The sequence below is a fragment of the Pristiophorus japonicus genome, chromosome 11 (genome assembly GCF_044704955.1).
Source record: "Pristiophorus japonicus isolate sPriJap1 chromosome 11, sPriJap1.hap1, whole genome shotgun sequence".
Taxonomy (NCBI): domain Eukaryota; kingdom Metazoa; phylum Chordata; class Chondrichthyes; family Pristiophoridae; genus Pristiophorus; species Pristiophorus japonicus.
In genome coordinates this window covers 203371080-203398544 of record NC_091987.1, presented here as the reverse complement: position 1 = coordinate 203398544, position 27465 = coordinate 203371080, and positions in this window count along the sequence as shown.

Below are 27465 nucleotides of genomic sequence, written 5' to 3'. Positions count from 1 at the left end.
GGGATGGAGTGGAAGATCTGCCTGTCGTGGGGGGCGTGGGGACCGCGGAGGAATGCGTAGCCGCCGGGCCGGGCGTCCCGGGGACTGAGGCGGGCGAGGCCGAAAAGGCCGAACCTGAGCCCGCCCAGCTATTACCCAACTTCCCCCGGGATTTGCTCGACCCGGCAGAGAATGAAACAAATAATTATGACACTGTAGATGCTGGGCCGGGGGGTGGCAGCGGGGAGGGGGAGGAACACCCACCCTCGCCCCTTACTTTGGAGCTGGAGCACTTGGAGGGCCTGGGGATTTCCTATGGCCGGGTCTCTCCTTGTTCTCCGGTTCCTGGGGCGGAGGGGGAACCCCTTCCGCTGTCATTTCCCGACCCAGCACCATTTTTAAAAGAGCCCAGTGGGGACTCCTCTGCCGACGATCCTGGGGGTGGGATCGGGGCAGTGCCAGGGCCGGTTGGAGCGGCCGGTTCATTTGCCGTACCTTGTGCGGTCGATGGGCCGGCTGCTGGCGGCCACCTCCCGGAGGAGGACGGGGACTCGGTGGGGGACGCGGGTGAAGACCTAGAGACCACCGCCAGGGAGGCGGTGGATCTGCTCGCGGCCGCCGCTGAGGCCCTCCTCGTTCCTGCAAAGGAACTCCGGGACTTTTTGGCCCAGAGCCGGGGTCGCCGCGACCAAGCCCGACTGGCCCTGGAAAAATGGTCCGAGCCGGAGCTGATCAAGGGGTCCGTCCGCGCCGCCGTTAAAACCTTGGCCGCGGGCGGGCCCTTGACAAAGGAGCAGCACCTTGAGCTGCGCGAGCTCGAGGGACTCCTCGCTGGGCTGCGGAGGGAGCGGAGTTCAACAAAAGACTCCGCTCCCTCCCCCACAATAGGTTAAGGTAGAGGTTGCACTATGCTTTTGTCATGAAGATAACCATAGCCAGCCTCAACATCAACGGCGGCAGAGGGGCACGCCGTAGATTTGACAATTTTTCGCTCCTGCGGGAGGGGAAATATGCGGTGTGCTTCCTGCAAGAAACCCACACCGTTCCGGGAGACGAAGCCACGTGGCTCCTGGAATGGCAAGGAGAGGTCCGCATGAGCCACCTCACCGCCATTTCTAGTGGGGTGGCCATCTTGCTGGGCCCGCATTTTCAGCCGGAGATCTTGGGGGTCGAGGAGCCCGTGCCAGGCCGCTTGCTGCACGTAACGGTTCGCCTGGGGGACGTGCCGCTCCATCTCGTGAACGTGTACGCCCCTCATCCCGGCCCGCAGCAAACGCGCTTCTTTGAAGAGGTGTCCGCTCTTCTTGGCTCCGTCGACGTCGGCGACTGCATTGTCCTCGGGGGGGATTTTAACTGCACCCTCGAGGCGAGGGACCGCTCCGGTGCCCCGCAGCGCATGACGGCGATGGAGAAGTTGAGGGACCTGGTCGGGTCCTTCGACTTGGTGGACGTCTGGCGAAATCTCCACCCCGACTCCAGCGCCTTTACTTGGGTGAGGCCTGGAGTTGGATGGTCTAGAGTCGACCGCCTTTACGTGTCTCGGGCGTACGTTTCCTGCGTCCCGGCGGCCTCCATGCGGCCGGTGCCGTGCTCGGACCACCACCTGGTGTGGGCGGAGCTCGCTTCGCTCCGCGCGAGGACGGGGTCCGCGTACTGGCACTTTAACAACCGGCTGCTGGAGGACGTGCGGTTCCAGGACTCGTTCCGTCGATTCTGGTCCGACTGGAGAAGGAAGCAGGGGGGCTTCCCCTCCTTGAGGCTATGGTGGGACGTGGGCAAGGCTCACGTCCGCGTCTTCTGTCAAGAGTACGCGAGGGGGTCGACCAAGAGGCGGGCGGCCAGAGTCGGGCGCCTAGAAAAAGAGGTGCTCGACCTGGAAGCCCGTCTCGGTCAAGTCGTCCAGGACCCGGCCCTGCGGACGGTGTACGAAGCGAAGAAGGCCGCGCTGAAGGACCTGCAGCTCGTCGGGTCCCGAGGCGCGTTCGTGAGGTCGCGGATCCGGTTCCTGCGGGATCTGGACCGCGGCTCCCCCTTCTTCTACTCGCTGGAAAAAAGGCAGAGTGTCCGTAAGCAGCTCTTGACGCTGCTGGCCGACGACGGCTCTCTCGTCTCGGATCCGGAGGGCGTCAACAACAGGGTCCGTGAATATTACGGGGCTCTGTTCTCTCCGGATCCGTCCAGCGAGGAAGCGCGTAGAGTTTTGTGGGAGGACCTGCCGAAGGTCGGCCCGGAGGGCGCCGAAAATCTGGAAGCTCCGCTAAGCCTGGCGGAGCTGACCGGTGCCCTCGCCCGGCTCTCGAGGGGAAAATCCCCGGGGCTGGACGGGCTGACCGTGGAGTTCCACAGGGCGTTCTGGGACGTCCTGGGGGGCGACTACGCGCGGGTCCTGGGGGAAAGTCTGGCGACCGGGGAGATGCCCCTCTCTTGGCGCAGGGCAGTCATCGTCCTGCTGCCTAAGAAGGGCGATCTCCGCCTCCTTAAGAACTGGCGCCCGGTCTCCCTCCTCAGCACGGACTACAAAATCTTCGCCAGGGCGATGTCTGCTCGCCTTGGTGCCGTGCTGGACCACATGATCCACCCCGACCAGTCATACACGGTCCCGGGCCGGACAATCCACGACAACATCCATCTGGTCCGGGACCTCATCCATTGCTCCCAGGAGGCTGGTCTGTCGGTCGCCTTCCTATCCCTCGACCAAGAGAAGGCGTTCGACAGGGTGGATCACGACTATCTGCTCGGAACTCTGCGCGCTTTCGGGTTCGGGACGCATTTCGTCGCCCGGATCCGACTTTTGTACGCCGCCGCGGAGTGTCTGATTAAGGTTAACGGGTCCTTGACGGCGCCCCTTCGCTTTAGGAGAGGGGTGCGCCAGGGATGCCCCATGTCCGGCCAGTTATACGCCGTTTGCGTGGAGCCTTTCCTGCGCCTCTTGCGGACGAGGTTGACGGGACTGGCTCTGCAAGGGCCGGGCGTGGAGGTCGTCCTCTCGGCTTACGCCGATGACGTGCTCCTCGCGGTAGAGGATCCCGCTGACCTGCGGAGGATGCGTGAGTGCCAGGAGATTTACTCGGCCGCGTCCTCCGCCAGGATCAACTGGGAGAAATGTTCCGGACTCCTGGTGGGTCAGTGGCGGGTGGACTCCCTGCCGGAGGAGCTCAGGCCTTTTGCCTGGAGCACGACCCATCTCCTCTATCTGGGAGTCTACCTTAGCCCCGACGAGGAAGCCTGGCCGGCGAACTGGCAGGAGCTGGAGGCCAAGGTCGCCGCTCGCCTAGGGCGCTGGACAGGACTGCTCCGAGTGCTGTCCTACAGGGGTCGAGCGCTAGTCATAAACCAGCTGGTGGCCGCAATGCTGTGGTACCGGCTGGTCACTTTGACCCCTCCCCCTGCGTTTGTCGCCAAGATACAGAAGAAGCTGGTGGACTTCTTCTGGAACAACAGGAAGCACTGGGTCTCTGTCGCGGTCTTGAGTCTCCCGCTTGAGGAGGGCGGTCAGTCGTTGGTGTGCGTCAGCGCCCAGCTCGCGACTTTCCGTCTTCAGACCCTGCAGAGATACCTTTACGTCGAGCCCCCTCCTAGGTGGTGTGCTCTGGCGAGGTATTTCTTCCGCCAGCAGCTCGACCTCAATTATGACACGCAGCTCCTGTTTGTGAACTTGGGGGGTGCCAGGACCGCCCTCCGGGAGCTGCCTGTCTTTTACAGGGAACTCATCAGGGTCTGGAACAAAGTCTCCACCAAGCGCAGCTCTCCGCCGGCTGGAGTGGCGGCCGTCCTGCAGGAACCGCTGCTCGGGAATCCGTACCTCCACGGCCGAGGCTTCATGTGGCGGTCGGAAGAGAGGGCTGTGGCTGGTGAGGTGACCAGGGTCAGGGACCTGCTCGATGGCGGAGGGGCGGGCTGGATGGCGCCAGTCACGCTGGCGCGGCGCCTAAATTCTGCCAACGTCCGCCGCGCGGCCGATGCCATCGAGTCGCTAAAAACAGCTCTGGGCCCTGACTCCGTTAGGTGTATCGAGGAGGCTCAAGCACGTGGGGAGATCCCGTCCGAACTGACCCCCGTCCGGACGGAATTCCTCATCGGCGCCAAACCCCGGAACCTCCCTCGGGGGCCGGCGCCTCACAACTTGAGCCGCCTCGGGGAAATCCCCTCCGTGCCTTTCAGTTCCGCGCGGAGGGGTTTCCTGTACGGGCTGCTCCTGCACACCCTCAACTTTGCCATCCTCGCCGGCCGTCCGGACACGCCATGGCGTACCATCTTGCCGTCCGGAGGAGGCGGGGGTCCCCGATGGAGGGCACTCTACGCAGGGGTCCTCCCACTATTCATCGGGGACTTGGCCTGGAGGGTGGTGCACGGAGCAGTGCCGTGCAACAAATTTTTAAGCCGGTTCACGGACTCCCAGGCCGCCTGCAATTTTTGCGGTCTGGAGGAGTCCGTGTTCCATGTTTTTATTGAGTGCACGAGGTTGCAGCCCCTGTTCCATTATTTGAAGGGGCTGCTCCTGAAATTCTGGCTGCACTTCAGTCCCACCCTCCTGATCTTTGGGCACCCTGTGCGGAGGGGAGCGGGTAGGTCCGAAGGCCTCCTCGTAGGACTGCTCCTGGGCACGGCCAAGGGTGCCATCAGCCGGTCCAGGCAGCGGGCGGTCGAGGGGGTCGTTCAACCTGACTGCCTGCCTCTCTTCCGCTCTTACATCCGGTCCAGGGTGTCCTTGGAGATGGAGCACGCGGTGTCCACCGGTACGCTCGCGGCCTTCCGCGAGAGGTGGGCACCGGAGGGACTGGAGTGCATCATCACGCCCGGCAACCAAATTTTAATTTGATTTTACGTTTTAAAGTTAATTTGTTTTAATTGCCGGTGCTTTTAGTGTCCCCTTCCCTTTTATAGGGGGCACTGGGGAAAAATTGTGATTTTAGTGCCCAAAAAAAACAAAAAAAAAAAGAAAAAAACACAAAAAAAAAAAAAAAACACAAAAAAGGGGGAAAAAAATGGGCCTTGTAAATGTCTGGAGTGTCACCCAGGTCGGGTGGCACCGTTTAATGTTTTTATGTTTTCACAGATAAACTCAAAAGAGTTTCATGCACAAGGACCCCCAGGTCCCTCTGCACCGCAGCATGTTGTAATTTCTCCCCATTCAAGTAATATTCCCTTTTAATTTTTTTTTTCCAAGGTGGATGACCTCACACTTTCCGACATTGTATTCCATCTGCCAAACCTTAGCCCATTTGCTTAACCTATCTAAATCTCTTTGCAGCCTCTCTGTGTCCTCTACACAACCCTATTTCCCACTAATCTTTGTGTCATCTGCAAATTTTGTTACGCTACACTCTGTCCCCTCTTCTAGGTCATCTATGTATATTGTAAACAGTTGTGGTCCCAGCACTGATCCCTGTGGCACACCACTAACCACCGATTTCCAACCCGAAAAGAACCCATTTATCCCAACTCTCTGGTTTCTGTTAGCCAGCCAATTCTCTATCCATGCTAATACATTTCCTCTGACTCCGTGAATCTTTATCTTCTGCAGTAACCTTTTGTGTGGCACCTTATCGAATGCCTTTTGGAAATCTAAATACACCACATCCATCAGTACACCTCTATCCACCATGCTCGTTATATCCTCAAATTATTCCAGTAAATTAGTTAAACATGATTTCCCCTTCATGAATCCATGTTGCGTCTGCTTGATTGCACTATTCCTAGCTAGATGTCCCGCTATTTCTTCCTTAATGATAGTTTCAAGCATTTTCCCCACTACAGATGTTAAACTAACCGGCCTATAGTTACCTGCCTTTAGTCTGCCCCCTTTTTTAAACAGAGGAGTTACATTAGCTGCTTTCCAATTTGCTGGTACCTTCCCAGAGTCCAGAGAATTTTGGTAGATTATAACGAATGCTTCTGCTATAACTTCCGCCATCTCTTTTAATACCCTGGGATGCATTTCATCAGGACCAGGGGACTTGTCTACCTTGAGTCCCATTAGCCTGTCCAGCACTACCCCGCTAGTGATAGTGATTGTCTCAAGGTCCTCCCTTCCCACATTCCTGTGACCAGCAATTTTTGGCATGGATTTTGTGTCTTCCACTGTGAAGACCGAAGCAAAATAATTATTTAAGGTCTCAGCCATTTCCACATTTCCCATTATTAAATCCCTCTTCTCATCTTCTAAGGGACCAACATTTACTTTAGTCACTCTTTTCCGTTTTATATATCTGTAAAAGCTTTTATGTCTGTTTTTATGTTTTGCGCAAGTTTACCCTCGTAATCTATCTTTCCTTTCTTTATTGCTTTCTTAGTCATTCTTTGCTTTTGTTTAAAATTTTTCCTATCTTCTAGTTTCCCACTAACCTTGGCCACCTTATACGCATTGGTTTTTAATTTGATACTCTCCTTTATTTCCTTGGTTATCCACGGCTGGTTATCCCTTCTCTTACCGCCCTTCTTTTTCACTGGAATATATTTTTGTTGAGCACTATGAAAGAGCTCCTTAAAAGTCCTCCACTGTTCCTCAGTTGTGCCACCATTTAGTCTGTGTTTCCAGTCTACCTTAGCCAACTCTGCCCTCATCCCACTGTAGTCCCCTTTGTTTAAGTATAATACGCTCGTTTGAGACACTACTTCCTCACCCTCAATCTGTATTACAAATTCAACCATACTGTGATCACTCATTCCGAGAGGATCTTTTACTAGGAGATCGTTTATTATTCCTGTCTCATTACACAGGACCAGATCTAAAATAGCTTGCTCCTTTGTAAGTTCTGTAACATACTGTTCTAAGAAACAATCCCGTATGCATTCTATGAATTCCTCCTCCAGGCTACCCCATGCGATTTGATTTGACCAATCGATATGTAGGTTAAAATCCCCCATGATTACGGCCTTCCTTTTTCACATGCTCCATTATTCCCTTGATTATTGCGCACCTCACCGTGAAGTTATTATTTGGGGGCCAAAAACTACGCCCACCAGTGACTTTTTCCCCTTACTATCTCTAATCTCCACCCACAGTGATTCAACATTTTGCTCATTAGAGCCAATATCATCTCTCACAACTGCCCTGATATCATCCTTTATTAACAGAGCTACCCCACCTCCTTTCCCTTCTTGTCTATCTTTTCAAATCGTCAGATACCCCTGTATGTTTAATTCCCAGTCTTGGCCACCCTGCAACCATGTTTCTGTAATGGCCACCAAATCATACCCATTTGTAATGATTTGTGCTGTCAACTCATTTACTTTATTTCGAATGCTGCGTGCATTTAGGTAGAGTGTTTTAATACTAGTTTTTAAACCATGATTTTTAGTTTTGACCCCTCCTGTAGCCCCTATATATTCAGTGGCCCTTTTTGTTTTTTGCCTTGGGTTTCTCTGCCCTCCACTTTTACTCATCTCCTTTCTGTCTTTTGCTTTTGTCTCCTTTTTGTTTCCCTCTGTCTCCCTGCATTGGTTCCCACCCCCCTGCCATATTAGTTTAACTCCTCCCCAACAGCACTAGCAAACACTCCCCCTCGGACATTGGTTCTGGTCCTGCCCAGGTGCAGACCGTCCGGTTTGTACTGGTCCCACCTCCCCCAGAACCAGTTCCAATGCCCCAAGAATTTGAATCCCTCCCTGCTGCACCACTGTTCAAGCCACGTATTCATCTGAGGACAGAGCAGAAGAGGAATTTCTTCACTCAGAGGGTTGTGAATCTTTGGAATTCTCTGCCCAGGAGGGCTGTGGATGCTGAATCTCTGAGTATATTCAAGGCTGAGATCGATAGATTTTTGGAATCTAGGGGAATCAAGGGATATGGAGATTGGTCGGGAAAGTGGAGTCGGGGTCGATGATCAGCCATGATCTTATTGAATGGCGGAGCAGGATCGAAGGGCCATATGGCCTACTCCTGCTCCTATTTCTTAAGTTCTTATGTTCTTAACACCCACTATTTAAGTGTGAACTTTCCATTTCTCACACCATCCATCCTTATGATCCACATTACAACAGTGACTACACTTCAAAAGTACTTCATTGGCCAGAAAGCGGTTTGAGACGTCCTGAGGTCAGGAATGGCACTATAGAAATGAATGTCTTTTTTTCTGTAACTGAAATTTCTCACCTAATACCAATGTATAGACAGTTTTATAACATGTGCCAACAGCCACTCGGAACCGAACTGAGTGTCCAAATCCATCTCTAGGGTCAATCTTAATTTGCAGCCTAATCTGCACTTAGTCGCATTTACTGTATGTGCACCATATTTTTTAATTCCCATAATTAAATGTGCTCTGCATGTGATGCAGATCTCATCTTTGTCTATCAAAATTGAATTTTAGGTTGGGATTCCATGTTATTTTATTTATATGCATATGTGGCAGAAGGAAGCTTTGTTGTTCGCTAACTGTTGTCCACAATTTCAGAGTCTGTCCCATTTTCAGCTATGTTGAAGATTGAAATGTTCTGAAGGAGTCAAACAACTAGGTCAGATGGGCATCCAATATAATGATACTCAAGTATCCAGGGCAATGTCAAGGAACTTGACTTTCCTATTTCATGGCTGGATTCTTGTGAAATGCGATAAATGTTTTCATGATCTGGCGTCTCTCTCTCTGACACAGTTGTTTCCATACTCTTGTAGCTAGTTTCTAATTTTTGTTGTGGCTGGAGGGAGAGTCTTATTCGTTTTCAATAAAGCTGCAGTGTTGGAATCAGTTGTCCTGCAGCACTTCCAGAGAAGTTTACAGCCCTATGCTTCTTAAGTGCTGTTTGTCATTCATGTGCTGGTGTATGATGCATTCTGTTCAATGGGTTATAATCCTGAACATTGAGATCTCCTGCCTTAATAAGATTGCTAGCTTCTTTCCTTGGAAAAGGAACCAAAACAAAATGAGAAAAAAAACAGATACAATGACCTTTGTTCACACCGATACAATATTGTTCTATCTGTTGCTTTAGTAGAACAATTTTCCGCACGACAGAACTGAATGTAAAGCAATAAATGCTGGAAATCTCAGCAGGTCAGGCAGCATCTGTGGAGAGAAACAGAGTTAACGTTTCAGGTCGATGACCCTTCGTCAGAACTGGCAAAAGTTTGAGATGTAACAGATTCTTAAGGAAGTGCAAGGGGCATTGAAAGGGGGAGGGGAGGGAGGAACAAAAGCGAAGGTGATTTGAGAGACAAAAGGGATGATGGGCCAAATTGAGATGGGAATGACACAAGGTAGGAAAGAAAAGATGGGTCGAGATGGGGTGTGAATGGCAGGATAATTACCAGCTTCCATGGGAAAAAGAGAAAAATAAAAATAAAATGGTCGGGCAGGGGTGGGGGGGGGGAGGCGTGGTTAAAGAAAAGGAAGGAAAGGGAACAAGATATTGACAGAGGTTATGGTCTGAAATTGTTGAACTCGACGTTGAGTCCAGAAGGCTGTAAAGTGCCTCAATGAAAGATGAGGTGCTGTTCCTCGATCTTACGTTGAACTGAATACTAAACAAGGCACAGTCAAAGCAGCAGTGATCTTTGTTACTGCAAACATTCCCCTCATTTTATGCAGTAATGGGAAGTTCACAGTGAGTCTAAAAGATAACCTAATTGATCAGCCTGATGAACTATTAGTGAAAAAACTGCTCTCGATTCATGCACTAACAATTTAACTGTATTAATTAAGGAGATTAATGGAAATCTCATATTTCTTTTTGCAAATTGGAAGTGATTTTTTTGTGTTCATCAGGATGATTCTAATCAGTGCTGGGGAAGAATTTTCTCATGAAGTGTCAGAATTAAGCACTTTCAATTCAGCTATTACATATTTCAGTTGTAGGATCAAGTTCTTTCAACATTGTTTCAGTAATGAGTCTTAACCCCAACCTTGATGCTACTCTGGTATGTCATTTCCATTTCCGATAGTAGCCATCCTTGGAGGCTCTATATGTGAGACTGGCGATTGGTGGTTATTAGTGTTGAACAATGAGCTGTTGCTTATGTATAGTCATGGTCACTCGAAACTGGATACATTTATTTCAGTTCGATCATTATAGGCAGTTCCTCAAAGGGTTTTGGTGAGAGAGTCTGAGATGGGAGGTATGTTAATGGTAGCTGTCATGTTAGTGCAATGTATGGAGAAAAAAAAATCAAGGGAAAGTTTTTGAGGAGGAAAATCAATCAGGATCTGTTTATAAATCGAATAGATGTGTAAATAGTCCGGAGGCGGATCATAATGGCTTTTTAGCTGATTTGAAACCCGTGCAAGCTCGGCCCCTGGCCGGCTAATCCTGACTTCAGTTCCATCCCGGCCATGTTAAACGTATCTTCACTCTTTGAAGATGGGGCCCGCTGTGTATTTCCATCTTCATTATTTAACATCGACGGTATTTCGGGATTTAAAAAAAACATTTCAGGTCCGGCTCCCAGGGTTGGCACGCACTCGGGAGCCGTGTGGCTCGAGCCCGACACGGACCAGATTCCATGTGTGTTCATGGCGCGAGCTGTTGCAATGGAAAACTTCTGAGTTGCCATCACTTTTTTTTCTGCGAGCCCTAATCTCATGTAGTTATAAATTCCTATTTGTCCACGAATGAATGCCTTCCAGTGCGAGGGATCGTTGCAAGTCCAGCCCGAATGGGTGTTTCTGTGACTGGAAGGATGTTTCCAGTGGGGTTCCGCAAGGCCCAATGCTGGGTCCCTTGCTTTTTGTGATATGCATCAATGATCTAGACTTGAATATAGAGGGTATGATTAAGAAGTTTGCAGATGATACAAAAATAGGCTGTGTGGTTGATAAGGAAGAAGAAAGCTGCGGACTGCAGGAAGATATCAATCAGGTGGGCAGAACAGTGGCAAATGGAATTTAATCCAGAGAAGTGTGAGGTAATGCATTTGGGGAGGGCTAACAAGGAAAGGGAATACACATTAAATGGTAGGACATTGAGAAGTGTAGAGGAACAAAGGGACCTGAGAGTGCATGTCCATAGATTCCTGAAGGTCGCAGGCGAGGTGGTTAAGAAGGCTTTGTTAGCCAAGGCATAAAATACAAGGGGGGGTGGTGGGGGAGGGGGCGGGGGGTGGAGTTTGCTTGAACTGGGAGTATGGTGTGTCGCTCTGGTCACCACATTACAGAAAGGACGTGATTGCATTGGAGAGGGTACAGAGGAGATTTACAAGGATGTTGCCAGAAGTGGAGAATCTTAGCTATGAGGACAGGTTGGATAGGCTGGGTCTGTTTTCCTTGGAACAAAGGAGGCTGAGGGGAGACCTGATTGAGGTATATAAAATTAGATCTAGTGGATAGAAAGGACCTATTTCCCTTAGCAGAGGGGTCAACAACCAAGGGGCATAAATTTATAGTAATTGGTAGAAGGTTTTGAGGGGAAATGTCTTCACGCAGAGGGTTGTGGGGGTCTGGAACTCACTGCCTGAAAGTGTGGTAGAGGCAAAAACCCTCACCACATTTAAAAAGTAATTGGATGTGCATTTGAAGTGCTGTAACCTGTAGGCCTACAGACCTAGAGTTGGAAAGTGGGATTAGGCTGGATAGCCTCTTGTTGGCCGGCATTGACAGGATGGGCCGAAATGGCCTCCTTCCGTCCGTTAAACATCTATGAAAGCAAGGATGACTTGCTTCCATGCCAAAAAGGGATGTGTTCACAGGTGTTTCAATGAAGGACCTAATATTCCAGATCTCAAACTACATCCTGAAGGGTGGAAAATGCCTGTGCGTGGATTTTTTTAACATGTGGTGGCCATTGCAACCCAGCCACCACACGGGCTTGACAGAGCTTGGTCCAGTGGCAAGGGATATCCAAGAAACTGGAGACCAGCCCTGCTGCACGGACCGAGTGCGCACACATATCGCAAGCAGTGTGGGCTGGCCCGTGCTGCCCCTGCGCCCTCACCTCTTCTGGGCCACGATCACATCTCTCCACCAGCTCTTGCCGCTCCTTTGCCCCAACCTCGCCACTCTTACTGTACCTGCCTGCACTGCAATCAGCCGTCGACCTCCTGCAGTGGTATACCATCGCACGCCACTCCCTCCAATGGCCCCGGCCTGCTGATGGCCTTGCAGGCCGGGACCGCGCGGGTGGTATAGTGGTTATGTTACTGGACTAGTAATCCAAAGACCTGGATTAATGATCCGGACTCATGAGTTCAAATTCCCACCACGGCAGCTCGGGAATTTAAATTCAGTTAATTAAATAAATCTGGAATTTAAAAAAAGCTAGTATCAGTAATGGTGACCATGTAACTACTGGATTGTCGTAAAAACCCATCAGGTTCAATAATCTCCTTTCGGGAAGGAAATCTGCCGTCCTTATCCGGTCTGGCCTATATGCGACTCCAGACCCACAGCAATGTGATTGACTCTTAACTGCCCTCTGAAATGGCCCAACAAGCCATTCTGTTTTATTCAAGGTGGCTCACCACCACCTTCTTGAGGGCAATTAGGGAGAGCCAATAAATGCTGGCCTTACTAGTGATGCCCACATCCCGTGAATGAATAAATTTAAAAAAAATGATGTTAACAAAGAGAGGGATTTCCTCTAAATCTCCAGTGGGTGCCGACTCACCTAATGGGTCTGGTTCCTCAGGCACGAGCTGACTTCTCGGTGGGCATTCTTCATGTACCAACCAAGACAGTGAGCGTTGGCAAGGGTCTTCAATCATGAAGGGCATAGCAGTCAAGCCCAGTACCATCCTTGATCAATATCCCACACATCTACATTTTCCAACGGGGGTCACTGGAAGACTATCAGGATAGAATTCCCATCTAAAAGCAACTTCTAACTTCTGAGTGGGGTGGTGGAGGTGAAAAGTCTGGAACCATTTATAAACAGATCCATGTGGCTCTGGATGGAAGTACAGTCCCTACCACTTACACTGTGCGGGCTTATGCCGGACAGCCGCCTATATTGGGTAAGTGGTGTTGGCCATTTGCCATTACCACAGGCGTTAATAGCAAAGGCACTGCTTATACCGTATTAAGTGCACCGACTGTTGTGGGCAGTTCAAGCAGCTGTTTGCACCTTGCGAAAGAGTAATTACCTGTAATTCAGTCCATTCAGGCATCTCTGCCGTCAGTCACTCCCCGTGGCCTCCAGAACTCCTGTGACTGCAGCTTGCAAACAAGTGACGAAGATGGGAGAGAGGACTCTGCCCGCTTAACTCACCCTCCTACAGATGCCTTCTGTCACTGTCGAACCGCCGCAGGGATTGCAGCTACTTATTAAATATTTTAAAAGTAATTGTCAAGTTTTTCTCTTTCTAAAACTGGTAACGCCAGAAAGTAGCCTGTGGAAATGCAAGCTGCAAGTTACCCCTTGCAGTGTCGGCACAGAGCAGTGTCCTCTGCACCCTCGTTAAGAAGTTGAAGTGTAAACACGGAGTTGCAGTCCAACCTAGCCCCAGGCAGGACTCTTACTCTGCTGACGGTGAACTGTGAAAAGATCAACATGGGCAGAGCATTAACCAGCTGGTTTTTGGTCATTTTATGTTTGGATCATTACCGTGTTGTGAGTAACTGCACTCATCATCATAGGCAGTCCCTCGAAACGAGGATGACTTGCATCCACGCCAAAAAAGGATGAGTTCACAGGTGTTGCAATGAAGGACCCGAACTACATCCTCAATGGTGGAAGGTGCCTGTGCGTGGATTTTTTAACGTGGGGTGGCCATTGCACACCAGCCACCACACGGGCTGGACAGAGCTAAGTCTTGGTCCAGTGGCAAGGGTTAACCAAGACGACTGACGACTGGAGACCTGCTCTGCTGCACGGGCCTAGTGGGTGCACACATCGCAATGTGGGCTGGCCCGTGCTGCCCCTGGGCCCCTGACCCCGAACTCCTGCCTCCCCTGGGCCCCGATCACATCCCTCCACAATCTCTCGCCGCTCCTTCGCCCAGACCTCGCCGCTCCTGCTGTATCTGCCCATGCTCCAATCACCGACCTGGACCTTGATGACGTCACTCTTCTCTGCTATCTCCCTCCTGCACCAGCTCGCACTGCTCCCTGGAGTAGTACACCTCCACGCCGCTCCCCGAGGCCTTCACGCCGCTGCTTTTATGGCCCCGACCTGCTGCTGGTGTTCTCACGCAGGTCGGGGCCTCCACGCTGCACTGGGGCATTGAGACAGAGCAGGAAGTGGACGGATGGAGGGTGAAGATTCTCTCAGTGCTATATCAAAATGTCTTGTGTATTGCAGGTAAATGGCATGAACATCAATGCGCCCATGATAAGTGGTGAGGGCTGTATTAAGATGGGCTGAATAAATAAGAACATAAGAACATAAGAATTAGGAACAGGAGTAGGCCATCTAGCCCCTCAAGCCTTCCTTATCTGTGTATTGTAAGGGGTGGCTTGCAGGGGGTCAGCTTTCCCTTCTGACCTTATATGAGCGGTTCCGAATCACTCCCACACCCTTGGTTCTAGACACTGGAATTATGAAGGGACTGTGACAGACTTGGACAGACAATTGGTTTCGAGGTAGGAAGCAGGTGTGGCTTTATTGTGTTTAAAAAGAAGTAAAAGGCACACCTTTAATAACACACACAGACCAAAACACACTGAAGGGTACAACACATTGAATAAAATGTCAAATTACAGCCTGTGGGGAAAAGAATACAGCTTAAACTCTAAATGGGGTAAAGAGGAGATTGCAGATACATTTACACAAGTTATCCCAGCCTCCCCCCTCCCAATTCCCCTAACTAACTAAGTTATAGCTCTGGGGGTTCAGGGGCTAGTGCTCACCAATCCCTTTAGACAGTTGCCGGTGAATCACCGTTTCGGGGTTCGCTGCACTTGGCCTTCTAGGCGAGCCGCACTCCGGACGGAGGAGAGGACTTTGGACTGCATAGTCTTTGGTTGGGGTGCATCCGTTGATGCGCTAAGTTGCGTTTTGGATGTATGGGGTAAGTACCCACTTTCTTTCGTTAGGAATAGTTTTAGTTAGTCCCTTTTGGTAATTTCTCCCCCGTTGGGTCATTCAGAAGTAGATTGTAGAGTGGTTGTCAGTTTTGTTGCTGACAACCTTCCGTTTCGTGGGCCTCGTGCTCGGTCAGTTCCTGATGAGTTCTGGTAGTTTCCTTCACTATTCCATTTCTTCACTGTAGAGGAAGCAGGCTGCTTGTGTCTGTGTCTGTGTTCCCGTCTGTGTCCTTGTTCGAGTCTGTGTTCTGCTCGTCTTTCCTTGTAAAACTCAGGGATAGATATATCCCAAAAAAAGGCTCCGTTATCTCCCATCAAATCTCTTGGGCTCTGTTTAAACTGTTCTGTCCATTGATTTTCAAATGTCTCCTTTGTCAGCAGTAACTCGATTAGGGTGTGAGAATGTGCTATCACTGGGTTTGCATTGTTTTAGGATTGTCCAGTTTTCTGACCATGATTTCCATTGTGCTTGATTGGGTAATTCGATTATCTCTTAGTGGGTGAATAGCCTGGGGTCCTTAATGCACGAATTTGCTTCAGAGGTTGGCTCCACCTCCTGTATTTGGTAACTCTTTTTCGCAGCCAAAATGTTGTAGAATCTTAAAATTGATATGCTCCTTCCCATAGATGTTTAGGGGATCTCAAGCTTCTGTAATTTAGGTCCATTTTGAGTTCCCTTTCCTATGAGTCCAAACACTGGGGGGGGGGGGGGGTCTCCATGAATGCATCCCCTTTTATCCCCCGCAGGCTTCGTCTGCCCCTTTAAACTCATTTTAAAAGCCCAGAAAGAGATTCTTCTCCTCTGCAGGGGAAAGGTACCTGGAATCTTTGCGAGATATTGGTAAATTCTACATTATCTTGCGATCATGACTCAAGTAGCACATCGGGCTATCATTTACCTACCGCATTACAAAGAGAGAACCCTTTCGTGACCAATTATTGCCACAGAGGGTTTTTAGATTTTTGTCGAGGCGCACTGCACAGTTCTAGACTTTTCCTTTTATATGTTCAACTTCAGTCCTGCTCAAAATAAATGAATTGAAAATATTCAGCAGCTTCTCTGATCCCTCATAACAATTGTGTGGTTGGAATGAAATTCAGGAAATCTTTTACCATTAAAATGAAAAACCCTGCCTCTTGACTTTGAAAGATAAGGTTTATTATGGCTTTTCACTCCATTATTATGCGTGGGGCTTAATTCATACTACATTAGAATGCACTAAAAGCTTGCCCTCTGGTCAGACCAACAGCAATGAATTGAAGCTTCTTGTTTCCATAAAAAATAATTACAGACAAAGCTTTGGGGTAGAACTGCAGACATGGCCTCTATTTTATTACAAATTCTTATCGCCCTTGCGACCAAACTTGTTACAAGCACAAGTGAAAAATCTAATCAGTAACAACAAAAATTACGATCACAAAAATGAAACCAGGATATAACTGAAGCAAGGCAAAGTTATGCTGGACGTGATGCTTCAAGCGTTCCTCATTTTGCTGTGGTGAAGCATCTGAACTTCATCTTGTTGTGGAGATTCTTGCATATTTTATCATGAGGATGAAAGGTTATCCGACAGAAGTGGTAATGAGTAGGCACACTTCTGTAAAATGCACATCCACACAGCCAGCACTCAGAGCTATGAGACTGGTACAGCTAAACAAGGCTGGAATTTCAGCTGGTGTCAGCCGCCTAGTTGAAACACTTCATTGTGATGGAAGAGAAGCTTCCAGTGTAAGTGCGTTCCCTGGTATTGTGACTGGAATTTCTTTACTGATATGTTCTTTACTTTGTTTTGTACTGCTCTTCTTTCATTTCCTCCCTCGCGGCCCCTCTGCCAACACGCTGCCATTCCAGCTGAGTGGGAAGGAAGATTTGCCATCTAAGTTGCCCAATGAAAAAGGGAGAGTAAGTGCTCTTTGAAAGGTTGGGTTAGGAACCTGCCAATCTCTCTTCGCCAAGACAAAGAGCTCGCCACCATCTCAATGCTTCGCAGCCAGTCACTCTGCCGTGACCTGCTGCCAATCATCAACAGAGGGTAGCCAAGTTCAACTAACAATGGAACCTGGGATTTCAACATCAATTGGAACACAATGCTCTGTGTGCGAGATAATGGTTTGTTTTCTGTCAGATTTGATTACCGGCAAATATTCCTCACTTCACCAACATCATAAGGAAACAAGTTGGTGCACTTTAATAGAGTCACAATTATCTATATATTGTTATTTTATAATAGAACAGGGTTATTTTGAGATTGTGTAGAATTTTTTTCATTTCATTCTCGGCATGTGGACATCGCTGGCAAGGCCAGCATTTATTGCCCATCCAAATTTACTCGAAAAGGTGGTGGTGAGCTGTCTTCTTGAACCGCTGCAGTCCGTGTGGTGAAGGTGCTGTTAGGGAGGGAGTTCCAGGATTTTGATCCAGGGCTGGTGATATATTTCCAAGTCTGGATAGTGTATGACTTGGACGGGAACTTGGAGGTGTTGGTGTTCCTATGTGTCTGCTGCCCTTGTCCTTCCAGGTGGTAGAGGTTGCAGGTTTGGGAGGTGCTACCGAAGAAGCCTTGGCGAGTTGCCGCAGTGCATCTTGTAGATGGTACACACTGCAGCCACAGTGGTGGAGGGAATTAATGTTGAAGGTGGTGGATGGGGTGTCAATCAAGTTGCTTTGTTCTGGATGATGTTGAGCTTCTTGAGTGTTGTTGGAGCTGCACTCATCCAGGCAAGTGGAGAGTATTCCATCACACTCCTGACTTGTGCCATGTAGATGGTGGAAAGGCTTTGGGGAGTCAGGAGGTGAGACACTCGCTACAGAATACCCAGCCTCTGACCCGCTCTTGTAGCCACAGTATTTATGTGGCTGGTCCACTTAAGTTTCTGGTCAATGGTGACCCCCAGGATGTTGATGGTGGGGGAGGTGGTGAGACCATTTCTTGTTAGCACTTGTGTGGCACAATTGTCATTTGCCACAGGTTATGGGATCAAAACACTTCAGAAATGGATCAGCTGGTTAAATAGATGATATGGAGCAAGAGACAGGGAGGGGTGAGGTGGGGAGAGGAGGGGATTGAACATGAGAAAAGAACAGGATCATGGGAGGCCAAAAAAAGGGACTCAGTTCCAGGTGGCAACCAACATTTTCATGTGAGGGATGTGGGAGAAATTATTTGATTATGTAAGCAAGAGGCAGAGAGTTAGGCTTAGTTGAACAACCTGCGGAGGAGTAGCTGATGAATGGAATGAGCTGGTCCAATGGTTAGTCCAGCTTTGGCAGGGCAGGAAATTGAGTTGCAATAAGAATTCAGTGCGAACATGCAGGTTCAGCAAGGTATATTGCTTGGCTGAGACTACAAAGCTGACACGCAACTGAATTCAAATGAGTACATTTTTATCATTGTTCAATACTTCATTAGAAGTTATATAAACAGATACCAGACTCACTCATATATACAGATTCATTTAGAGGCTATGTTCCTGTTAACTCACAGAACAGCCCAATTCAAGTTACTTTAAACACACCCTGGATTCCTCTGTCATCTGTATCTAACACCTAGCATCTAACACCATCCGCCATGTTGAACATTTCAGAGTCTGGTGCTGCAGATACCACTGTAAACTGGATTGGACGTCATCAAGATCCAGTTTGCTGATTGGAGAGTGGGCAGGTACAGCAGGAGCACCAAGGTCGGGGCGCAGGAACGGCGAGTGATCATGGAGCGATGTGATCGGGGCCCAGGAGAGGCGTGAGTTCAGGGCCTAGAAGAGGCGAGGGCCCAGGGGCAGCATGGGTCAGCCCACACTGCGATATGTGTGCACACTAGGTCGGTGCAGAAGAACTGGTCTCCAGTCATCTTGGTTAATCCTTGCCACTGAACCAAGACCTAGCTCTGCCAAGCCCGTGTGGTGGCTGGTGTGCAATGGCCACCACACGTTAAAAAATCCACGCACAGGCATCTTTCAACCTTCAACATGTAGTTCGGGACCTGGAATATTAGGTCTTTCATTGAAACACCTGTGAACTTTTTGGCGTGAAAGCAAGTCATCCTCGATACAAGGGACCGCCTATGATGAACAGCTGGACTCCAATCTCCCCTTCCTCTCGCAGCTCCTCAATTGCGCCATCACCCATCAGCTCCAAAATTATCTCGACCATAATTTCCTGTTAAAATCCATTCAGTCTGGTTTGTACCCTGCCCATAGCACCAAAACCGTCCTGGTAAAATACACCAATGACAGACATTGCTACTCTAACTATGGTCACCTACCATCTCACCAGCAGTGACTGCTCCTCCTGGTAACCTTCAAAGTACCCCAAAGTTCCTATCTTATCTTTTCCATTTTCTTATTCCTATGTTGCCCCTCATTGATATTATCTGTAGACGCACATTGAGGTTCCATGTCCATAATGCCTCTCTCTCAGCTCCGTTAATTGCAGAACTACCTCAGTTGTCAGACTGGCTGTCCGACATCAAGTTATGGATAAGACTGAGCTTTCTCAAGCTGAATGCTAAGGAACCTGGAGACATGACATTCAGGCTCTCTCTCTGCATGCTTGCCACCACTCTAACCTTCGCCTCAGCTGCTCACTCAGGCAGACCCAAGCAGTGCCTATTCAGCTCATTACAGAGTTGGTATCCTGTCACCAACACCGCTTAATTTCATGTCCACAACATCATCAGCGTGGGCCCTCACATCACTCTCTGTGCTGCTGAAATCCTTATGCATTTGTTACTTCTAGACTTGACTTCTGCAGTGCCATCCTTGCCAGCCTCTGCAGCTCCAGCTGTCTTAAACTTCAGCTTGGTCAGAAAAATCCATCGCCAGCATTCTGTCCCACTCACCCAACACTCCTGCCCTCCCCAACCTCCATTGGTAACCTGAACCCCCTGCCCCCCAACACATTGCATTCAAAATCCTCACTCTTCGCCAACAAATCCCCACACAGTCTCGCCCCTCTTGACCTCTTCAATGTCCTCCAGCATTACATTTCAGCGCATGCCCTTTGGACTCTGGCATTCGGCGCCTCCCACCACTACCACCCCACCCCTCACGCCCGCTCCTGCCACCTTTCATTTCACCATCAGTGGGAGAGTCTTCAATTGTCTCCGCTCTACTCTCTGGAACTCCCTTTTCCTTAATTCCTTCACCTTCACAGCCCATCTTTAAAAGGCTCCTCAAAATCCCACCTGCCTTTGCGAATCTATCCTACCACTGCTACTCCATGTGAAGACCTTTGGGCATTTCATACATCAAAGGCACTATATAAGTGTAAGGCGTGCTGTAAATTACATTTTCAAAAATTATGAAATCACCGTCGCTATTCTGACGACTTTGCTTGACCGTACTCCTCAGGTACAAAGCCGTCAACAGCAGGTTACATTGGAGTGAGATTTATGATCAGCAGGAGTGAGACAGATTGAAAATGCATTTCAACAAAGGGAGCTGTGCTTTATTTACAGAGTGACATGCACCAAAATAGATCACATAGTGTTATGTATGTAAACATTGTAACTGTGTATGACTTGCCACCAGAGGGCGCAACTGTTGGAGGCCCAAGGGGCACCTACATACCTCGTGCAGGGGAGTATAAAAGTTTGTCTGCCATGCTGCTTATGCACTCTGGAGTTGTATTAAAGAGACTAAAGTCACATCAGTTTTAGCTCATGGTACTCACTCTTGTGGAGTTCTTCCATACTTAACAATTGGCGACGAGTAACAGATTACGAACTTTCATGTGGTCATGGCTGCCGTTGGTATTTTAGAGAGATTTGTAGAGGGTGATGATTGGGAAGCCTTCATTGAGTGTCTCAACCAATACTTTGTGGCCAATGAGCTGGATGGGGACGATAAAGTGATGAAGCGCAGGGCGATTCTCCTCACCATGTGTGGGTCCACAATATATGACCTCATCAAGAATCTGCTAGCACTGGAGAAACCAGCAGAGAAGACATATACAGAGTAGTGCACGTGGTTCGGAATCACCTCAAGCCAAAGGGGATCGTCTTAATGGCCAGGTATCGCTTCTACACGCACCAAGGACCAGGATGTGGCGAGTTATGCCACCGACCTGAGACGCCTTGCGGGAACTTGCGAATTTGCTGGATTTTGGGGGAAATGCTGCGGGACTTTTTTGTGCTTGGCATCGGCCACGAGGTCACTCTTCGCAAGCTGCTGTCCGCCGAATCCCTAGACCTGAGCAAGGCCATCACGATAGCCCAGGCATTCATATCCACTGTCGATAATACCAGACAGATATCTTCCCGGCATTGAAGCTCACTGTGCATAAAATAATGTCGCTAGCAGGCAAAACTGCATATGGCAGGGTCTACACGCCTGCAGATGCAAGACCTAAGATGACTCAGAGTCCACCATCGGGTGTGAATGCAAATTCATTAGCACCATGTTGGCGCTGCGAGGGTAATCATCGAGCCCATCAATGTCGATTCAAGTACTACGTGTGCAAAGGCTGCGAAACAATGGGGCACCTCCAGCAAAGGCGCAAGAGTGTTAAGACTCACCACGTGGTAGAGTTGGCAGAGGATGATCGATCCAGTGCGGATCATGCAGAACAAACAAGAGAGGCAACTCAACCCGAGGAAGAAGTGTATGGGGTACACACCTTCACCACCAAGAGCCCCTCCATTATGCTGAAAGTCAAATTGAACAGTATTCCGGTAACAATGCAATTGGACACGGGGGCGAGTCAGTCAATTATGAGCCAGAAGGCTTTTGAGAAACTGTGGGGCAACAAGGCACAAAGGCCCAAACTGAGCCTGATTCAGACAAAGCTGCGCACCTACACCAAAGAGCTCATACCAGTCATTGACAGTGCAGCAGTTAAGGTATCGTACGATTGAATTGTGCATGATTTATCACTGTGGATTGTACCAGGCGATGGCCCAACGCTATTCAGCAGAAGCTGGTTGGGAAAGATTCGATGGAACTGGGACGTGCATCAACATGCATAAAGGACTGTTTATTTACCACAGGTGCCCTTTTGGAATTCGCTCAGCTGCTGCCATCTTCCAGAGGAACATGGAGAGTTTGCTGAAATCGGTTCCGCGCACAATTGTGTTTCAAGACGACATCCTGATCACTGGTTGTGACACCACCGACCACCTGCACAACCTGGAAGAGGTTCTAATTCGACTAAACAGAGTGGGACACAGGCTGAAACGCTCCAAGTGTGTTTTCCTGGCGCCAGAGGTTGAATTTTTGGGGAGAAAGATTGTAGCAGATGGCATCAGACCCACGGACTCAAAGACAGAGGCCATCAAGAATGCACCAAGACCACAGAATGTTACGGAGCTGCGTTCATTCCTGGGACTCCTCAACTATTTTGGTAACTTTCTACCCGGATTAAGCACTTTGCTGGAACCATTGTACCTGTTGCTACGTAAGGGTGATGACTAGGTTTGGGGTAAATCTCAAGAGACATTCTTTGAGAAGGCCAGAAAACTACTTTGTTCGAATAAGTTACTTTACTGTATGACCCGTGTAAACGATTAATGCTAGCTTGTGATGCATCTTCGTACAGGGTCGGCCGAGTATTACAGCAAACCAATGTATCGGGGAAACTTCAACCAGTTATATACGCATCTAGAAGTCGGTCTAAGGCTGAAACAGCCTACAGTATGGTCGAGAAAGAGGTGTTAGCATGTGTATATGGGGTTAAGAAAATGCACCAATATCTATATGGACTTTGGTTTGAGCTTGAAACTGACCACAAACCGCTCATTTCGCTGTTTTCAGAAAGCAAAAGTATAAACACCAATGCTTCATCCTGCATCCAAAGGTGGGCACTAACATTGTCCGCCTATGACTATGTTACCCGCCACAGACCAGGCACAGAGAACTGTGCTGATGCCCTCAGTCGGCTACCATTGCCCGCTACTGGGGTGGAAATGGTGCAGCCTGCAGACTTGCTTCTGGTCATGGATGCTTTTGAGAGCGAGGGGGTCACCCATCACTGCTCGCCAGATCAGGACCTGGACCAGCCAGGATCCTGTGCTATCACTGTAAAAAGTTGTGTCCTCAATGGGAGCTGGTCGGTCGTTCCCGGGGAGATGCAAGATGAAATTAAGCCGTTTCACCAAAGCAAAGATGAAATGTCCATCCAGTCGGATTATCTCTTATGAGGTAATCGTGTGGTTTTGCCAAAAAAAGGCAGGGAAATGTTTATACGCGACCTACACAGTACCCACCCAGGCGTAGTCATGATGAAGGCTATAGCCAGGTGGCCCGGCATTGACTCGGACTTAGAATCATGCATACACCAGTATAACACGTGTTCACAACTGAGCACTGCACCAAGGGAGGCTCCACTGTGTCTGTGGTCATGGCCCTCCAAACCGTGGTCCAGGATCCATGTAGATTTTGCTGGCCCCTTTCTCGGAAAGATGTTTCTAGTTGTAGTGGACACTTACTCTAAAGGGATTGAATGCGTAATCATGTCATCCTGTACGTCCACCGTCACCATTGAAAGCCTCCGGGCTATGTTCGCCACCCATGGCTTGCCCGACGTCTTTGTCAGTGACAATGGACCATGTTTCACCAGCTCGGAATTCAATGAGTTTATGACCTGCAATGGCATCAAGCATGTCAGGTCTTCCCTGTTTAAGCACGCATACAATGGTCAAGCGGAACGGGCAGTCCAAACTATTAAGCAGAGCTTGAAACGTGTGACGGAATGCTCCTTTCAGACCCGCTTATCTTGGGTTCTGCTCCGCTACCGGACGCGACCCCACTCGTTCACTGGAGTCCCCCTGCAGAATTGTTAATGAAGAGAGCACTCAAAACCAGGCTCTCCCTATTCCACCCGGATCTAAATGATCATGTGGAAACCCGCGTCAACGGCAAAACATGTAGCACGATTGCGCGGCTGTATCGTGTGACATTGATGTTAACGACCCTGTGTTTGTCCTGAATTATCATGGTCCTAAATGGGTTGCTGGCACTGTCTTGGCCAAGGAGGGGAATAGAGTGTTTATAGTCAAACTATTGAATGGACAAACATGCAGAAAGCATTTGGCTTAGACCAAACTGCGATTCACCAACACCCAGGAACAACCTGAAGAGGACATCACCAGCATCGATCCACCAACACACAACCAACCAGCAATTGACCTCGCTGTCAATCAAAAGGATGAACCCAACGTCCTGTCAGACTAGCCGCGCCGCAGTGCAGCAGTGGTACGACCAACTCACCCATGCCAGAGTTTGAACTCAGACGATCAACCAGGGAGTTTAGGGCCCTGGATCCTCTCAACTTGTAAATAATTTGCATCAAAGACTTTTGGGGGGGAGTGATGTTATGTATGTAAACATTGTAACTGTGCAAGACTTGCCACCAGAGGGCACAACTGTTGGAGGCCTAAGGGTCACCTGCACGCTTCGTGCAAGGGAGTATAAAAGGTTGTCTGCCATGTTGCTTAGGCACTCTGGAGTTGTATTAAAGAGACTAAGGTCACATCAGTTTTAGCTCTCAGTACTCAGTCTTGTGGAGTTCTTTCATACTTAATACATAGATTATCATGTCTCATTAGGGAGAGTTGGCAGGCCTGTTGATGCGGCCATTTTCTCTCCTTGTCTTGGTAACAGTGGAAAGAGTTTTATGAAAAATAAGGACGAAAATCAACATAAATAATAACTCGCTTTTTTTTTACTAACAATTTTAACAGTCAGGATCTTCCCACTGTGCTGTACAGAAACGTAATCAGACTAAAGTCAACAAGGAACCAAAGAAGCAGATATTAGGAGGGATGACTCAAAGCTTGGTCAAAGAGATGGGTTTAAGAACTGTCTTAAAGGAGGAAAAGAAAAGCAAGAAAAAGACTTGCATTTATAAGCGCCTTTCACAATCACCAGACGTCTCAAAGCACTTTACAGCCAATGAAGTACTTTTGAAGTGTGGTCATTGTTGTAATGTGGGAAACACGGCACAGCAAGCTCTCACAAACAGCAATGTGATAATGACCAGATAATCTGTTTTTGTTATGTTGATTGAGAGATAAATATTGGCCAGGACACCGGGATAACTCCCATGTTCTTCTTTGAAATAGTGCCACGGGATCTTTTACATGCACCTGAGAGAGCAGATGGGGTCTCGGTTTAACGTCTCATCCAAAAGACACCATCTCTGACAGTGCAGCACTCCGTCAGCACTGCCCTGGATTGTCAACCTAAATTTTACGCACTCAAGTTCCTGGAGTGGGACTTGAACTCACAAGCTTCTGCCTCAGAGGCCAGAGTGCTACCCACTGAGCTACTGGAGGAGGGAGATGGACAAGCAGATAAGTCTAGGCAGGTAATTCGAGGGCTTAGATTGAAAATGACAGCCCCCAATGGAAAATAATTTAAATTTGAGGTGTTGGGACATGGGAGCCAATATAGGGTGAGGAGTGTGTAGGACCCTATTGTCTTGCACTAAATGAGCACAATCTGACACCACGACACTGATGTGGCTATTTATTTCAACAAAGAAACTGTTCATCAGCAGAAGAGACCTGGCTGTGGAGGTCTCAGTGAAACCAACCACCATTTAGCACCTTGCCACATTTGTATTATCTAGTTCTAGGTAAGATCATGGCCCACTAACTCTCCCTGGCACCAAATATTTTGAACTTGTTTTAGGATGCTTTGTGAACCAAGATTGAATAAAAAAAAAATAATTTGATTAAAGTTTAAAACATTACATACTGCAGCTTTCAACCTTAGCCAACCAACTCCATCTTCAGTCTCCCACCAGAGCAGATTGAGCATATATCTAGGTTGACAATTGAAGGCGCTATTAAGGGAGCGTTGCTTTATCACAAGTTCTGTCATTAGGATGAAGCACTAAACCGAGGCCCTGTCTCCTTATTCAGATGAATGTAAAAAATCGTGTGGCATTATTCACAGAAAATCAAGGCATTTCCCTGGTATCCTGGTCAACATTACTCTCTGAACCAACATCGTCAAACATACAGTGCCGAAAATTCCCGCCTCGCTGGGTGCGTACAAAGTGCGCACGGTCCCGACGAGACCTCGCAAAAGCCAGTTTTCAGGGCAAGATGCGCATGCGCCGAAAACCAGCTTTTCAGATCTGTCAAGATTTCTCTAGACTGATCCTCCACATCCCTGGGAGAAGGACATCCGCGCGGGAGAGATTGGGCTGTTTGCCCAACTCATGCCCAGTGAATGTCCTTCAAACCTTTACGCCTGGTGAAAGCAAACGCATGGCTTCCTTTTACCAGCATAAGAGTTTTAAAACATAAAAATGTAATTTAATTTTACACTTTTTATGTTAAAAACCCTATCAATTAAGGTAAGTTTATTTCAAACCCTATTAAAAAATTCCAAAAAAGATATTTTTGTTCTAAAACATTTAATTGACTTTAATTTCAATTCATTTTAAATATGTGAGGTGCTTTCTTAAGTTATTATGGTCTGTTTCTTGTTTTAGGAAGGTTTTCTCATTGACAGTACTCATCATCATAGGCAGTCCCTCAGAATCGAGGAAGACTTGTTTCCAATCCTGGTGAGTTCTTTGGTGGCTGAACAGTCCAATACGAGAGCCACAGACTCTGTCACAGGTGGGACAGATAGTTGTTGAGGGAAGGGGTGGGTCGGACTGGTTTGCCGCATGCTCCTTCTGCTGCCTGCGCTTGGTTTCTGCATGCTCTCGGCGATGAGACTCAAGGTGCTCAGCGCCCTCACGGATGCACTTCCTCCACTTAGGGCGGTCTTGGGCCAGGGACTCCCAGGTGTCGGTGGGGATGTTGCACTTTATCAGGGAGGCTTTGAGGGTGTCCTTGTAATGTTTCCGCTGCCCACTTTTGACGGAGTTCCCATTATTATCAGAGAGAATACTAGACAGTGATTGGTGGTCCAGGCCCACGTGACTCCAGCATTTTCTTAGGTACAGGGAAATCATATCCCCAGACACTGCACATCGAATCGAAGGCTTCTGACCGGAATCGAAGCGCTTCTTTGACCACCAGTTATTTTCGCAAAATATTTTCGGGTCGGAGGCGTTTGTCCGAAGGAAGCCACCGACTGGAATTTTCCCCCCAACAGTTTAACTGGTCATCGATATAATTTGTTATTTGCGAGAGCTTGCTATGTGCAAATAGGCTGTTGCATTTTTATCACAGAACAACTACAGTTCAGAAACAATTCATTAACTGTGAAGTAAGGTCTCATCCAAAAGACAGCACCTCTGACAAAGCAATCCTCCCTTTGTACTGCACTGAAATGTCAGCCTGAATTGTGTGCTCAAGTCTTGGAGTGGAGATTGAACTCACGACCTTCAGAGTCAGAGGAGAGAGTGCTGACATTATATAACCCCTTTCGAATGAGCACACATCCCTCTCACTAGTAGGGAAATCACATACTTTAGAAACCTACTTTTGGTGTCTCAGGGATTACATTTATAAGATTTGCTAATTTCACATTGGAATTGAAGGAACTTTACCAAATAGTAAAACTATTTAGAAGTACCTGTGTTAAACTGCTACTAATTAAGCCTACAGAACTGGAACTCCCCGAGCTATGCATTGTGCAGCAGATATTCAGCCTGATCAGCACACCGCGGCAGTGAACATGCTGAATCTGT